Genomic DNA, 14101 nt, shown 5'->3' on the forward strand with positions numbered 1-14101 from the left:
CCGATAATTGAATGATTGGACATGCGCACGGTAGGTTATATTTCTGTTTGTGCGGTGGCTAGCTCCTCGCAGTTATCAGCCACTTTGCAGATGAGCGATCAGGTATGAATGAAACCCTTAATGCGGCTGGTGGCTGGGGAACTTCCAAGAAGCCACCTCAGAACTTTCACTTTAGTGGCTGGAAAGTGAGTATTGGTGGCAGTGTGTGGGGGGGGGGGGGGGGGGTAGGTTGAAGCTTTGTCTAGGGGGCCAGTTGACCACCGTGAAAGGCTCTAGCCTTTGCTTAGTCCTAAATCTCCAGTTAGTTCCCAATTTACAGCAGGGTTGCCCTTGATAAGAAGGCCCCTGTGTACGTTGAACAGTGCGCTGCGCCAAGTCTTTAAGATCTAATAATCAAGTTTCTTCAAACGCTAGGTCACGAGCGCAGGAAAAGTACAAGACTTCATCCTCGCACGCACAGCCGTTGTTTCTCCTGCAAGTACAAGCTTTGAATGACTTTGAAATTGTGACTACTTTAGCCCGGAGCCCCCCAATGATGAGGCTCCCCCTATACACATACGCACATTTTCATTATTGAAAACTCGTCTTTGGAGACCGGCAGGTTTAATAGGGAACGGCGGACTGATCTCTATGACAACTTCTCCGCTCTTCTGAAACCTGAAATTTTATTTTCTGGGGAAAAAACCCGTTAAATAGGAGCTGGGAACACAAATGAAAGAGAATTTCAGGCCTTTTAATGTACAGTCGATGATAAGCGGCTGTTATTCGTTCACATGAAAAATCTGCAGCCTGATTCCGGATCCTGATTTCTCGCCCCGCTCTGCGCAGTCCCTGTTTTCCTATTGCTGAGAACAGAACAAAATAGGTTTACAAAATGTTTCAAACATAGGAATCAGCGCTGATTAATTCCCCGCTTCAGACATATTAACCTCAAAATATCTGCTCCGCGTTGACTCTCCCTAAGGATTTATGCTCTGGAGCATGTATGCAGATTTCACAATTTAAATGGAAAATAAAGTTTATTGCCATGGTAACTATTAGAATCTCATTAGATATATTTTTGGAAAGATTAGGATAAGGGTATAATTTGATGGTTATGAATGCTGAGTGTATATAATCAGAGTTGAACTTTGGGAGGCCATTTTGAAAGCTCCTTGATGTCATTTACATCACCGTGATTACATATTATTAACATACAGACTTTTCAGGTCACTAAAATGGAGCAAATCGCAGAAAGACCCCATAGAGACCAATGGGGCTTATTTATCAAGCTCTTCAGCCCCTGGAATCAGCAGATTAAGGGGGTGATTCACGTTGGCTCGTAACGACGCCATCCCCGGCCCCAGCTCAGGACATGTAATTGTGGATTATATAGTCAACATTGAGCTGCATGTACAGATGACGGATGACTCCTTAAACACTCTAGTTTCATAGAATGCAATACAGATATTATAGGCTCAATTTGATTGGGTGCTATAGGCAACAGTACCAGTTGTTTTAGAAGCTTTAGTAAATCCCCCCCGTATGTTTAATGCATTTGTCTCCTCGCCGTCCCCATACAATGCATTGCACATGTGCCCCGTGCAGTCACACTGTGGGGTCTGACCATGGATGTAAATCGATGACGTTGGTTACTACTTGCTCATCACCTGGGTGTCTCTTTTCGTAGCTTGTGTGCCGGTGTTTGCACTTCTAGTTAATTGCCCCAAAAATACAGTACAAATCCCCGCCATATGGGTCGATAAGGATTGTTCAGTATTGGCTGCCACTGGTAATGATAACTAGGCCCCATGGGTGTGGCTAGCCTTGTCATATACTATAAGCGTAGGCATTCTGAGGTACTTTTTGCTGTAAAATACTTTTGGCCCCAGACTTGTTGGCGTTTCTCCAGCCGTCACCAGGGCCAGTGCAAGGCATCTAGGCGCCCTAGGCAAACCTACAGGATACCGCCCCCCCCCCCCCCCTATAGAGGGAGGAAGCGACACCTTGTTAAAAAAAAAATTACTGCCACGCACCATCCTATAGGAGATGACCCCCCCCCCCTCATAGAGATAGGAAGCGCTGCGCAGCGCACCTTGTAAAATAATGACTGCCACCACTCCACCATCCAGATGACTGGCAGTGGGTGGCAGATCAGACTGTGGAACTGAGTAGCTGGGTGGGTAGGAGGGGGAAGGGGGCAGGCGGCGGCGGCTCCTCCCCCGCCGGAGATTTGCAGGCCTGCTGAGCCTGTGTCGATCACGGTGTCTAAGCGCACGGGCACGGCACCGGGTGGGGGGGCAGTGGATTCACCGTCACGCTGTCTTGCCAGCGGGGGCAGGAGCTCCCGCCGTCGAAGTTTCCCGCTGGCTGCTGGCGCCGCGGCCTGATGACCGTCCGCCAGGCGACTGACTGACTACTGTCTGTCAGCGCTGGCAGGGGTCGTCCGAATTATACTTACAAGCTGTGCAGTTGTTGCTGAGCCTGTGTGGAGTCCAGCCGCTGCCTTCTGGTTCCTCCTCTCTCCTCTGCGGTAGCGTCGACGTGCGGTGCGTAGCAGCTTCCTCCTGCTGCTGCTGGCCAGGCCAGCTCACTACCGCCCTCCAGTGGGGCTCCAAATGCCTAACCTTGCCTAGTGGTGGCGCCGGCCCTGGCCGTCACTCTTCCTGATGTTCACATTCAGCCACTAGTCTTGCGGAGGCACCTTCCCTCTATGCACATCTACAGATCAAAGGTGGAATATTGCCATATCTGGAGATGCAGAGGTGGCGCGGTCCCCTCATACCCATCACACAACTCTATCACTGTGGGCTGACAGTCTGCCCTTGTTTCCTGTATTAGGAAGCCCCTGTAAGAGCTTTATAGCACCAGGAATGATGCTGTAAAAGTGACAAAATGGAGGACATTATTCGGTGGAAAGATTTTCTGTATGGTAACTAGGCCTAAATCTAGCACAATATGGCTTTCTTAGATCTTGCCTATTCCCTGTCATATGATATACCCAGTGGTCATCGACCCATCAGATTCTTCATTCTGCCCCACTCATATTGAGATGGATTACTCTTTACACAATTATAATGTTAGTGATATGGTTTGTCTTATGTCATTGCCCTCTCCTGGCCAAGTCCCATCAAACTCATAGTTACACAGATATGCGTAAATTAGCAACTGTGCTTTAGCTGTAAGCTAAGCCTCGCTACGGGCCTTATTCTGGTTCACTCTCAGAGGCAAATTCCTTCTCAAATGGACAAAACCATGTGCACTGCAGGTGGGGCAGATGTAACATGTGCAGAGAGAGTTAGATTTGGGTGACTTATTTTGTTTTTGTGCATGGAAAATACTGGCTGCTTTATTTTTACACTGCGATATAGATCTCACTTTGAAGTAAAACCCCGCCCAAATCGAATTCTCTCTGCACATGTTACATCTGCCCCACCTGCAGTGCACATGGTTTTGTCCGTTTGAGAAGGAATTTGCCTCTGAGAGTAAACCAGAATAAGGCCCTATGTGCGTCCCTACAATGAGATCCATAAGAATCAGCCCTTGTATTTGTAAGTTTGCACTTATTTGTAGTGTATAAATAAAGCTGGGAAAATGACAATCAAGTCCTGCTACCGTCAGTGTGACTGGGGCAGAACCGAGAACACTTAACATAAAGATATATTGGAACAGTATATAATATAGTATAATATTTATAGCACCACAGCGTGTGTGTGTGTATGTGATGGAGAGGTGGTGTACTTAGAGAGTGATAAAGTGCCAACCGATTGGCTTCTAACTGTCACACTACAGGCTGTGTTGGAAAAAATGGCAGTTATGAGCTGATTGTTTTTTCTCTTTCCATGGCTTAGTACATCTATGGTAGTGAGAACTGAACATATATACCGACAAAAGCCATTATACTGCTAAAGGCTGACGTTATTCCGAGTGCCGGTGGGATAACGCACATGTCTAATTTCCCATTTATACTTGTCCTCGGTGCATCGAGAAGCGTCTGTTTCTATGGATAGCGTCACATAAGCATGTAATCTGATAATAGTGTTGTGCTGTTTAGTGATAGCGATCTCCTTTAATTAGTATATAATAGAATGTGAATATCTAACGCTGTACTATATACATCCTATTGTTACGGCACGCTTCTGCCTGGCTGCTGTTATTTGGAGCTGCGCGGTTATGATTAATGAATATTTTATCAGGGGAAATTCACTTGTACTTTTCTCATTTTCAAGAATGTCCTGGTTACATAGATTACATTTCTCATTACACCAAGTTATTACTAACAATACAGATGGCTCCTCTCTATATACACTTAGAGAAATATCGTTGCAATACAGTTTAGATAATTAAAGATTTCTATACGTGGCGCTGGCGTTTAAAGGTCTAAAGTCCAAAGGTAAATCTATGTCAGCGGTACGTTAAGTCGTTGCTTGTGGTTACGCCTCGCAGTCAGGTAACATGAGGTTCCAGTTATTTATCAAACTATGGGGGAGGGGGGCTCGGTTTTAAACTTTCTCTGAATTTCAGGTCTTCTAAATACATGTACAGACTGCGGTGAGTTTGGCCTCACCGGATGTAAGACCCCGCAGCTTGGAGGCTCCGGTGCCAACTTTACAGTGCTGGGATTTGAACCCATGTATTGCCGACATGCCGGCATCTTTTCTACAAGTTGTTAAAGAATAAATAAAAATTAAACTACGTACGCCCCCCCCCCCCCCCCCCCACCCCTCCAGAATTCCCATCACTATCGCCACTGCCTTGGCTGGTATAATAATCAGATTAAATAGGGTGGCAAGCTGGAAGTTTCAGGGTGACCCCACACTCTGGGGGTTATTCAGAGATTTGGGTGTTGTATTGTTTCTGTGCAGGGTAAATACTGCAATATAGATATCAGTTTGAAGTACACCCCCCACCCAAATCTAACTCTCTGCACATGTTACATCTGTCCCACCTTCAGTGCATATGGTTTTGTCCATTAGAGAGTGATTGTGCCTTTCCGAGTGAATCAGAATTACCCCCCTTAGCCCATACCTCCTAAACGCCCTAATTATGAGGGGTCCCAGGGGAGGCTCCGGAGGGGGAGCTGTGGCACAGTTCAAAATTCAAACATGGGTAGCACAGCAACTGCCGCCATTTGAATTGTGCTGGAGCCACCACTAGACACTCCCACTTTTAAGCCACTGTCCAGCATTAATGGTCCTCAGTGTCACATGGGGGAGCTGATTAGCTGACACTTTATCACTCTCCATTTGATCACTTTTCAAGCTTAGTACATATGGCCTAATATAGAATGGCCCCTCTGCTTTCTGGAACCACAAACAAATCCTCATGGACCATAATCCCGGCCATCAGCGCCTGCACCCTTTGGCCACCTCTCTTGGAAGAGTTGCGATAAGCTTACGTCTCTTGTTCATCATCCCTCACAACGTGGAACATGGACGCCTGAGAAATTCCGCATTCTCGTACAGGATTATCTCGCCCACAACACTGTACGATGAAAAGCTTTTGTGGGAAGTTAACGAGAGCACAATGTCAATTAGCACAGTCCAGTTGGGAGTTATAATCCGATCCTATACGTTTTCAGGGCTTAAAAGAAAAGATGAATAGTTTAATTAGTTTATGTCACATTTACGCTAAAATCAAAAGGCGTGCTTCAATTATTAAATCAGGGTTATTGTTTCCATCGATTTGCAGTTGACGAGTGAAGGGAAAGAAACGAACATCATGTAACTCGTGTCCGGACTTGTTCACTGGATATCTGCATTGCAGTGTATATCGTATGGTCGCAGACAAGGGACTACAGTAGCTACCATAGGTGCAGGGAGTGCAGCTGCTATGGGGCTAGAGCTGAGAGGGGCCACCTTCCCTGTCACAGTTACATGTGTTATATACAGGGTGTAGCTACCATAGGTGCAGGAGTGCAGCTGCTATGGGCCCAGAGCTGAGAGGAGCCACCTTCCCTGTCACAGTTATATGTGTTATATACAGGGGTGTAGCTACCATAGGTGCAGGGAGTACAGCTGCTATGGGGCCCAGAGCTGAGAGGAGCCACCTTCCCTGTCACAGTTACATGTGTTATATACAGGGTGTAACTACCATAGGTGCAGGGAGTACAGCTGTTATGGGGCCCAGAGCTGAGAGGAGCCACCTTCCCTGTCACAGTTACATGTGTTATATACAGGGGTGTAGCTACAATAGGTGCAGGGGGTGCAGCTGCTATGGGGCCCAGAGCTGAGAGGAGCCACCTTCCCTGTCACAGTTACATGTGTTATATACAGGGGTGTAGCTACCATAGGTGCAGGGAGTGCAGCTGCTATGGGGCTAGAGCTGAGAGGGGCCACCTTCCCTGTCACAGTTACATGTGTTATATGCAGGGGTGTAACTACCATAGGTGCAGGGAGTACAGCTGCTATGGGGCCCAGAGCTGAGAGGGGCCACCTTCCCTGTCACAGTTACATGTGTTATATACAGGGGTGTAGCTACAATAGGTGCAGGGGGTGCAGCTGCTATGGGGCCCAGAGCTGAGAGGAGCCACCTTCCCTGTCACAGTTACATGTGTTATATACAGGGGTGTAGCTACCATAGGTGCAGGGAGTGCAGCTGCTATGGGGCTAGAGCTGAGAGGGGCCACCTTCCCTGTCACAGTTACATGTGTTATATGCAGGGGTGTAACTACCATAGGTGCAGGGAGTGCAGCTGCTATGGGGCCCAGAGCTGAGAGGAGCCACCTTCCCTGTCACAGTTAGATGTGTTATATACAGGGGTGTAGCTACCATAGGTGCAGGGAGTGCAGCTGCTATGGGGCCCAGAGCTGAGAGGGGCCACCTTCCCTGTCACAGTTATATGTGTTATATACAGGGGTGTAGCTACCATAGGTGCAGGGAGTACAGCTGCTATGGGGCCCAGAGCTGAGAGGAGCCACCTTCCCTGTCACAGTTACATGTGTTATATACAGGGGTGTAGCTACCATAGGTGCAGGGGGTGCAGCTGCTATGGGGCCCAGAGCTGAGAGGGGCCACCTTCCCTGTCACAGTTACATGTGTTATATACAGGGGTGTAGCTACCATAGGTGCAGGGGGTGCAGCTGCTATGGGGCCCAGAGCTGAGAGGGGCCACCTTCCCTGTCACAGTTACATGTGTTATATACAGGGGTGTAGCTACCATAGGTGCAGGGAGTGCAGCTGCTATGGGGCCCAGAGCTGAGAGGGGCCACCTTCCCTGTCACAGTTACATGTGTTATATACAGGGGTGTAGCTACCATAGGTGCAGGGAGTGCAGCTGCTATGGGGCCCAGAGCTGAGAGGGGCCACCTTCCCTGTCACAGTTACATGTGTTATATACAGGGTGTAACTACCATAGGTGCAGGGAGTGCAGCTGCTATGGGGCCCAGAGCTGAGAGGGGCCACCTTCCCTGTCACAGTTACATGTGTTATATACAGGGGTGTAACTACCATAGGTGCAGGGGGTGCAGCTGCTATGGGGCCCAGAGCTGAGAGGGGCCACCTTTCCTGTCACAGTTACATGTGTTATATACAGGGTGTAGCTACCATAGGTGCAGGGATTGCAGCTGCTATGGGGCCCAGAGCTGAGAGGGGCCACCTTCCCTGTCACAGTTACATGTGATATATACAGGGATGTAGCTACCATAGGTGCAGGGAGTGCAGCTGCTATAGGGCCCAGAGCTGAGAGAGGCCACCTTCCCTGTCACAGGTATATGTATTATATACAAGGTGTAGCTACCATAGGTGCAAGGAGTGCAGCCGCTATGGGGCCCAGAGCTGAGAGGGGCCACCTTCCCTGTCACAGTTATATGTGTTATATACAGGGGTGTAGCTACCATAGGTGCAGGGGGTGCAGCTGCTATGGGGCCCAGAGCTGAGAGGGGCCACCTTCCCTGTCACAGTTACATGTGTTATATACAGGGGTGTAGCTACCATAGGTGCAGGGAGTGCAGCTGCTATGGGGCCCAGAGCTGAGAGGGGCCACCTTCCCTGTCACAGTTACATGTGTTATATACAGGGGTGTAGCTACCATAGGTGCAGGGAGTGCAGCTGCTATGGGGCCCAGAGCTGAGAGGGGCCACCTTCCCTGTCACAGTTACATGTGTTATATACAGGGTGTAACTACCATAGGTGCAGGGAGTGCAGCTGCTATGGGGCCCAGAGCTGAGAGGGGCCACCTTCCCTGTCACAGTTACATGTGTTATATACAGGGGTGTAACTACCATAGGTGCAGGGGGTGCAGCTGCTATGGGGCCCAGAGCTGAGAGGGGCCACCTTTCCTGTCACAGTTACATGTGTTATATACAGGGTGTAGCTACCATAGGTGCAGGGATTGCAGCTGCTATGGGGCCCAGAGCTGAGAGGGGCCACCTTCCCTGTCACAGTTACATGTGATATATACAGGGATGTAGCTACCATAGGTGCAGGGAGTGCAGCTGCTATAGGGCCCAGAGCTGATAGAGGCCACCTTCCCTGTCACAGGTATATGTATTATATACAAGGTGTAGCTACCATAGGTGCAAGGGGTGCAGCTGCTATGGGGCCCAGAGCTGAGAGGGGCCACCTTCCCTGTCACAGTTACATGTGTTATATACAGGGTGTAGTTACCATAGGTGCAGGGGGTGCCGCTGCAATGGGGCCCAGAGCTGAGAGGGGCCACCTTCCCTGTCACAGTTACATGTGTTTTATACAGGCGTGTAGCTACCATAGGTGCAGGGGGTGCAGCTGCTATGGGGTCCAGAGCTGAGAGGGGCCACCTTCCCTGTCACAGTTACATGTGTTATATACAGGGGTGTAGCTACTTTAGGTGCAGGGGGTACAGCTGCTATGGGACCCAGAGCTGAGAGGGGCCACCTTCCCTGTCACAGTTACATGTGTTATATACAGGGGTGTAGCTACCATAGGTGCAGGGGGTGCCGCTGCTATGGGGACCAGAGCTGAGAGGGGCCACCTTCCCTGTCACAGTTACATGTTTTATATACAGGGTGTAGTTACCATAGGTGCAGGGAGTGCAGCCGCTATGGGGCCCAGAGCTGAGAGGGGCCACCTTCCCTGTCACAGTTACATGTGTTATATACAGGGGTGTAGCTACCATAGGTGCAGGGAGTGCAGCTGCTATGGGGCCCAGAGCTGAGAGGGGCCACCTTCCCTGTGACAGTTACAGAGCAGACATTATTAATGGTGGCTTGTACTGGGCAGGTGTTTAGAGATTTCAGTGATTGGGTTTCAGCCTTGATGTCTGGACCTGCAAAGGGCAAATAACAGACCATTGCATAAATGACACAACATGGAGGTTTGACGATAGTTGTTTGTTTGTGACAACGTTTTTGTCCAACAAGTTCTTGGTGAGAAATGACTGTACATCGCCGATTGCATCCATCTCACCGCCGACGCCTTTCCTCCATCTACACATCTAAGCGTTTGTCAGCCTGCCAGACAGAATTTGCTGCGCTCACCTGGACCATCTCCGGACTGCAGCTTACACACATAAAGTCTTATTATTTTGCATTAGGGCCTTACACCGAATGGATTTCTCTGTCTTCCTGGGCAATAAAGAGAACACTCACAGAGATGGCGTCGACAGTGTTGAGAGCAACTTGCTCTGAATGAGCTGCAGTCCAGTAATGAGCACTTATAGATCTTTCCGGGGCTGGAAATTCAACGTTATTTTCTTCATAACTCTTTGTTCATTAGTTTAACATCACCATCTGAGGCTTTTCTTTTTATTTTGAGAAGATTACGGTTCATGTCAAATGTATGAACAGCGGGAGTCTCTCCCCTTTGAACTCGTCAGATCAATAGCTCGCTACCGTCTTTCAGGCCGTTCTTTATCGCTATATCCTCGCAAGCGGCCACTAGGTACGGTCACTGCCGGATGAAAGGTATTATGCGGCGCACGGAGTGAGACACGAGCGATTTAAGGAATACAGTTTATCACTTTCACTGGACAAATTGTCTTCAGGTTTGATTAACATTTCAGCCACAAGTCAATATAGTGACCTGAGTCTACCTTTCTCCGAGATGAAGACCGTCTGAGATTGTTGAGTGATTTAACTGGGGGAAAGACTGAGGAGAAATTCATTCTGATCGGAGGATAGTTCCTAACAGACAGATCAAAGGATGGACGGGGAATCAAATTAAGATTCTCAAACACACTGTACTGCAGATAAAAATATAATACAGAAAGATTTATTTGGTTTATAGCCGCGAGCTGGAGCCGGCGTCTGTATTAGAGATGGGGAAATAAACAGAGGGGTTTTTTTTCTAATGATTCGGTCAGTTCCCAAAGTGAGGGGCGCGGGATAATCCACCATAAAACTACGCACGTACTGAATACTTCACAGAGAAGAGATTCCAGCATCTTTCCGCTTTTTTATTTTATTGCAATTGAGGGGATATATTAACTTAAAGGCCGATTTCAGATCGATTTGAGTTGATCTTAATCGATGTTCGGCTTCCATGGCTAAAAGACACATTTACTAACAGATGGGGTTTTAGATTTATTTTTAAATATTAGTAAATGTGTGTTCTAATCCTGGAAGCCCAACATCCATTGAGATTGTCATAAGGCATCTATACATTTATTGCATTTGTACCTTAACAAAACCTTAAGCTGGCTTATCTAAAATAACACTCGCTGACGCAATAACGACTCGGACATCATAGCATTAGATGTAAAAGGTCATAGTTATTTATTATTTGGTATGACCCTTCTTCATAACAGGGCTGGCAATATGGCGCCACGTGATGTCCATCTCTAGTCACATAACATGGCGGAAACTTAAACACCCCAACTACTAAATATGGCGGGCACTGAGAAGCCCCATCTGACTAAAGCATAACCTAACGCTGGGAAGTCTCACCACCCCTTATCTCAGGGCTGGGCAACACCGGACCTCCAGATGTTAATGAACTACACATCCCAGGATGCTTTGCATTAGTTTTGCTATGTGCCCATGCTGAAACTGATGCAAGGCATGCTGGGATGTGTAGTTCATCAACATCTGGAGCGCCGGTGTTGCCCAGCCCTGCCTTATCTGGCCGGCGTGGGCACTCCCATGGAGGAGTGCCCATTTTGTCCACCCGCAAAGGCAGGACACACCAGCCGTCTTTCAACGGGCAGTGACTCCCTACGCCCTCTTATGCCACAAGTGACCGCTGGACCATGACGCCGTACCACCTAGTTTAAAGAAATGGTAAATGTACCAAAATCAATTTGGATGCCTGAAAAGCGAGGGAGGGTGGGTGGAGCTGAACCTTCTGCAAGAGGAAGTAGCTCCTGCAGGATCCTGCCTATATACCTCTCTCCTAAGCTCACGCCCCTTTTCTCCCTCATAGGCTACCAGGAAAACTGCAACCAAACTTGATACGTCTAGCAGTCATCAACTTCTACTGCAAATGCAAAAATGTAATCCTCTTAACTACGCTCTGGTTTAGGCAGCCCTCGCTTAATGTATGCGCTGTAATCCCCTGATAGATACTAGAGGTCCAGTAGGATCGGTAGCATCTGTCTCCTGCAAGGTGGCTGCTATATTTGGAGTCCACGCCAGACTGTGCCCACACAATGCCATTTCCCCCAAGCCAACACTTGGATTGTGGTGGCATTGTTACACCACTGATTATGCATGTACAGTACATCTCCAAGAGCAACACAAAAAAGTCAAAGCTTTATTGAGATAAAGTTGTCTTGATGGTGACCGGCTTTGTGTTCAGAACAGGGGCGGGTAGTATAACGGTGATACGCTACAAGTTTTATATGTAGTCACATGACATCAGTGCCTGCCCCCAATGCGGCAGATAGCGGGCACTGGAAAAGTCAGTCAGTTTTTTTGGTGGAGTGCTCCCTAAAAAAAAACCTCCACTGTGTTTCCAGGTGCCGGGCCCCGGCAACCTGGCTGTATGTGGCATGACTTTAGCAAGGTCATGCCGCACACAGCCGGGGAAAGGAGGCGGGGCCAGGCAGCAGGAGCTGGGCAGCGGCTTATCTCAGCAGTGCTGCCCAGAAGAAGGGAGCGCAGACAGCGGCACTCTCGAGGATTTTCCGGGTTTGCCAGTCTGTGCACTGGTGCATAGCCCAAACATCACTGTAGTCTGATCAATGGGATCCGTGCATATTGATCTATTGGAGGAGAGTTATCAAGCCTTGATGAGTGGAGAGCATTTGAAACATTTCCCCCAGTGTCCGAAGTGGACCACAATCCAATACGCCCAATATGATTGACCACCGGCTGCATCGTGGCAGGATTCCGTGGCCTGCTTGCAGAAGTGGCCAACACAATACCCATTTATCTTTCTACAGAGGAACACATTATAAATCCCCAGCTTCGCTAAGCTACCAATAATAGGGGCCAATAGTTCTAGATTTTATTTCATTGTCATATAGGAGAATCAAAGAGAGGAAGTTCTCTGCAGGTGGTTGTGATACCTGGAAGATGATAGATAGGGGGCGGGTGGAGGAGCAGCTGGACCTATTGCTGGAATATGGATGAAAGGTTACCACACGCAGGGTGAACTCTGTCTCAGGATAACGATAACAGATCGTTGGAAGAACCGCTGTGCTCAATGAATGATGTATTATATTAATGCATTTGGGTTTACAATGATATTATTTATTTTTGGTAATAATTACTTTAAAAAAAATGGATCTAAAGCCCAGATCCCGGCTCACGTATGCAGACGGATATAAAGACGGACTGGACGCGGGCAAGTGACAGGTCAGTGCTCTGGCCCAGGATGCGACCCTAGTACTGACCAGCTGCATTTGTCATATTGTGATGTCATTGTTGTTTCAGTACAATGATAAGCAGCATTAAGCCTCTGTATAGGGATAGAAATGGGGGTGTCAATGCTGAATATCCGACATGTCCTGCTGGACCGGATGCTGGGTCACCTCGGTCTCTACGGCAACCTGTCCTCCGCTCTGTCCAGACCGGGCCCCTTGATTTAACTCCTATACAAGGACATCCTGTATTGGCAAGGGATCCGAAAGATCGGTCAACCCTATATGGCCGACTGAATGAGCTCAACAGACAAAAGGTCGACCGCAGTGGACGCATGAAAATGACGACATGCATTTTTCCTAATTTTGGGGGCTTTTTCATACTTTACCATCCACGTAGACTATTACTGGGACCGCGACAGTGAACGGATGCAGGACACTATCTGGAGGTCCACGAGATCGGGTGTCGACATTGGCACTAGCAAAAGCGAAAAAACAATGTCGACATTTTGCTTTTGTCAGCTTTTTCCCCATGTCGACCTTGTGTATGTTGACTTTATGGACTCAACCTAGACACTGTCGACCTAATTACTGTTGCCCCTGTCGTCCCTATGATAAACACCCATTGGCGATTGTTTCAAATGATTTTCTTGTCTACTTTTCTGTTCCACTAATTCCCTGCATGATTGAGTCCACAATGCCGCTGGCTGTAGTATGCAAATGAGGGGGAGATGGGACAAATGTAACAACGAACGTTTGAGTGAGGGGATAAAGAATAAGGGCCTGATTCAGGCCTAGCGAACAGGTAACCACCACCTGCCACGGTATACTGACAGAATTGCACTAAGGTGCGTACACACTAGACAAAATCATCTACGAATGATATAGCGTATACACGCTGAATTACAACATTGCGGGATGTAGTGTCGGGAGGAGGGCGGGGGGTGGGGGGGATCGGGCCTTTGCTGAAACCAATAAGTTGTCTTTAAGCCCCTGTGAAGTGTTGCCCTTTAGTCAGGCACTGACACTGTACGTCAGTATGAGACGGGGCCCTCAGGGTATCACTGCCCCATAATCTGCAGCACCTGAGTCTTGTTACATCTGATGAGCGATGGGATAATTATTATCTGGTGCACGGATTCCGTATTAGCACAAACCAGTGCGACAGAGACGGGCACAATAACCACAGTCAGCGATTCTACGTCATTTAGCAAAGATTTTAGGATTGCGGCAGCTCGAAAGAAAATCCACGAGGGATTATCCCGATTCCTGCTCTGTCTACGGCTTTCCGCTATCCCTAAAAGGGTCACTAGCTGGACTCTATGAAAGTCTACTTACATTAGGTCGACCGCTGAAGATTGATGGGGCTTAGGGTGACGCTGTACACTTATATTCGGGGGAAAAA

General features: G+C 48.2%; 1 protein-coding gene across 4 annotated transcripts in view; it reads left to right on the top strand.

Moving 5' to 3' along the window:
- Nucleotides 1-14101, top strand: part of LMO1 (LIM domain only 1) — a 126725-nt gene that overhangs the window by 55258 nt on the left and 57366 nt on the right. The window lies entirely within an intron of this gene.

This window comes from Crinia signifera, chromosome 11 (genome assembly GCF_055691185.1).
Source record: "Crinia signifera chromosome 11, ASM5569118v1, whole genome shotgun sequence".
Taxonomy (NCBI): domain Eukaryota; kingdom Metazoa; phylum Chordata; class Amphibia; order Anura; family Myobatrachidae; genus Crinia; species Crinia signifera.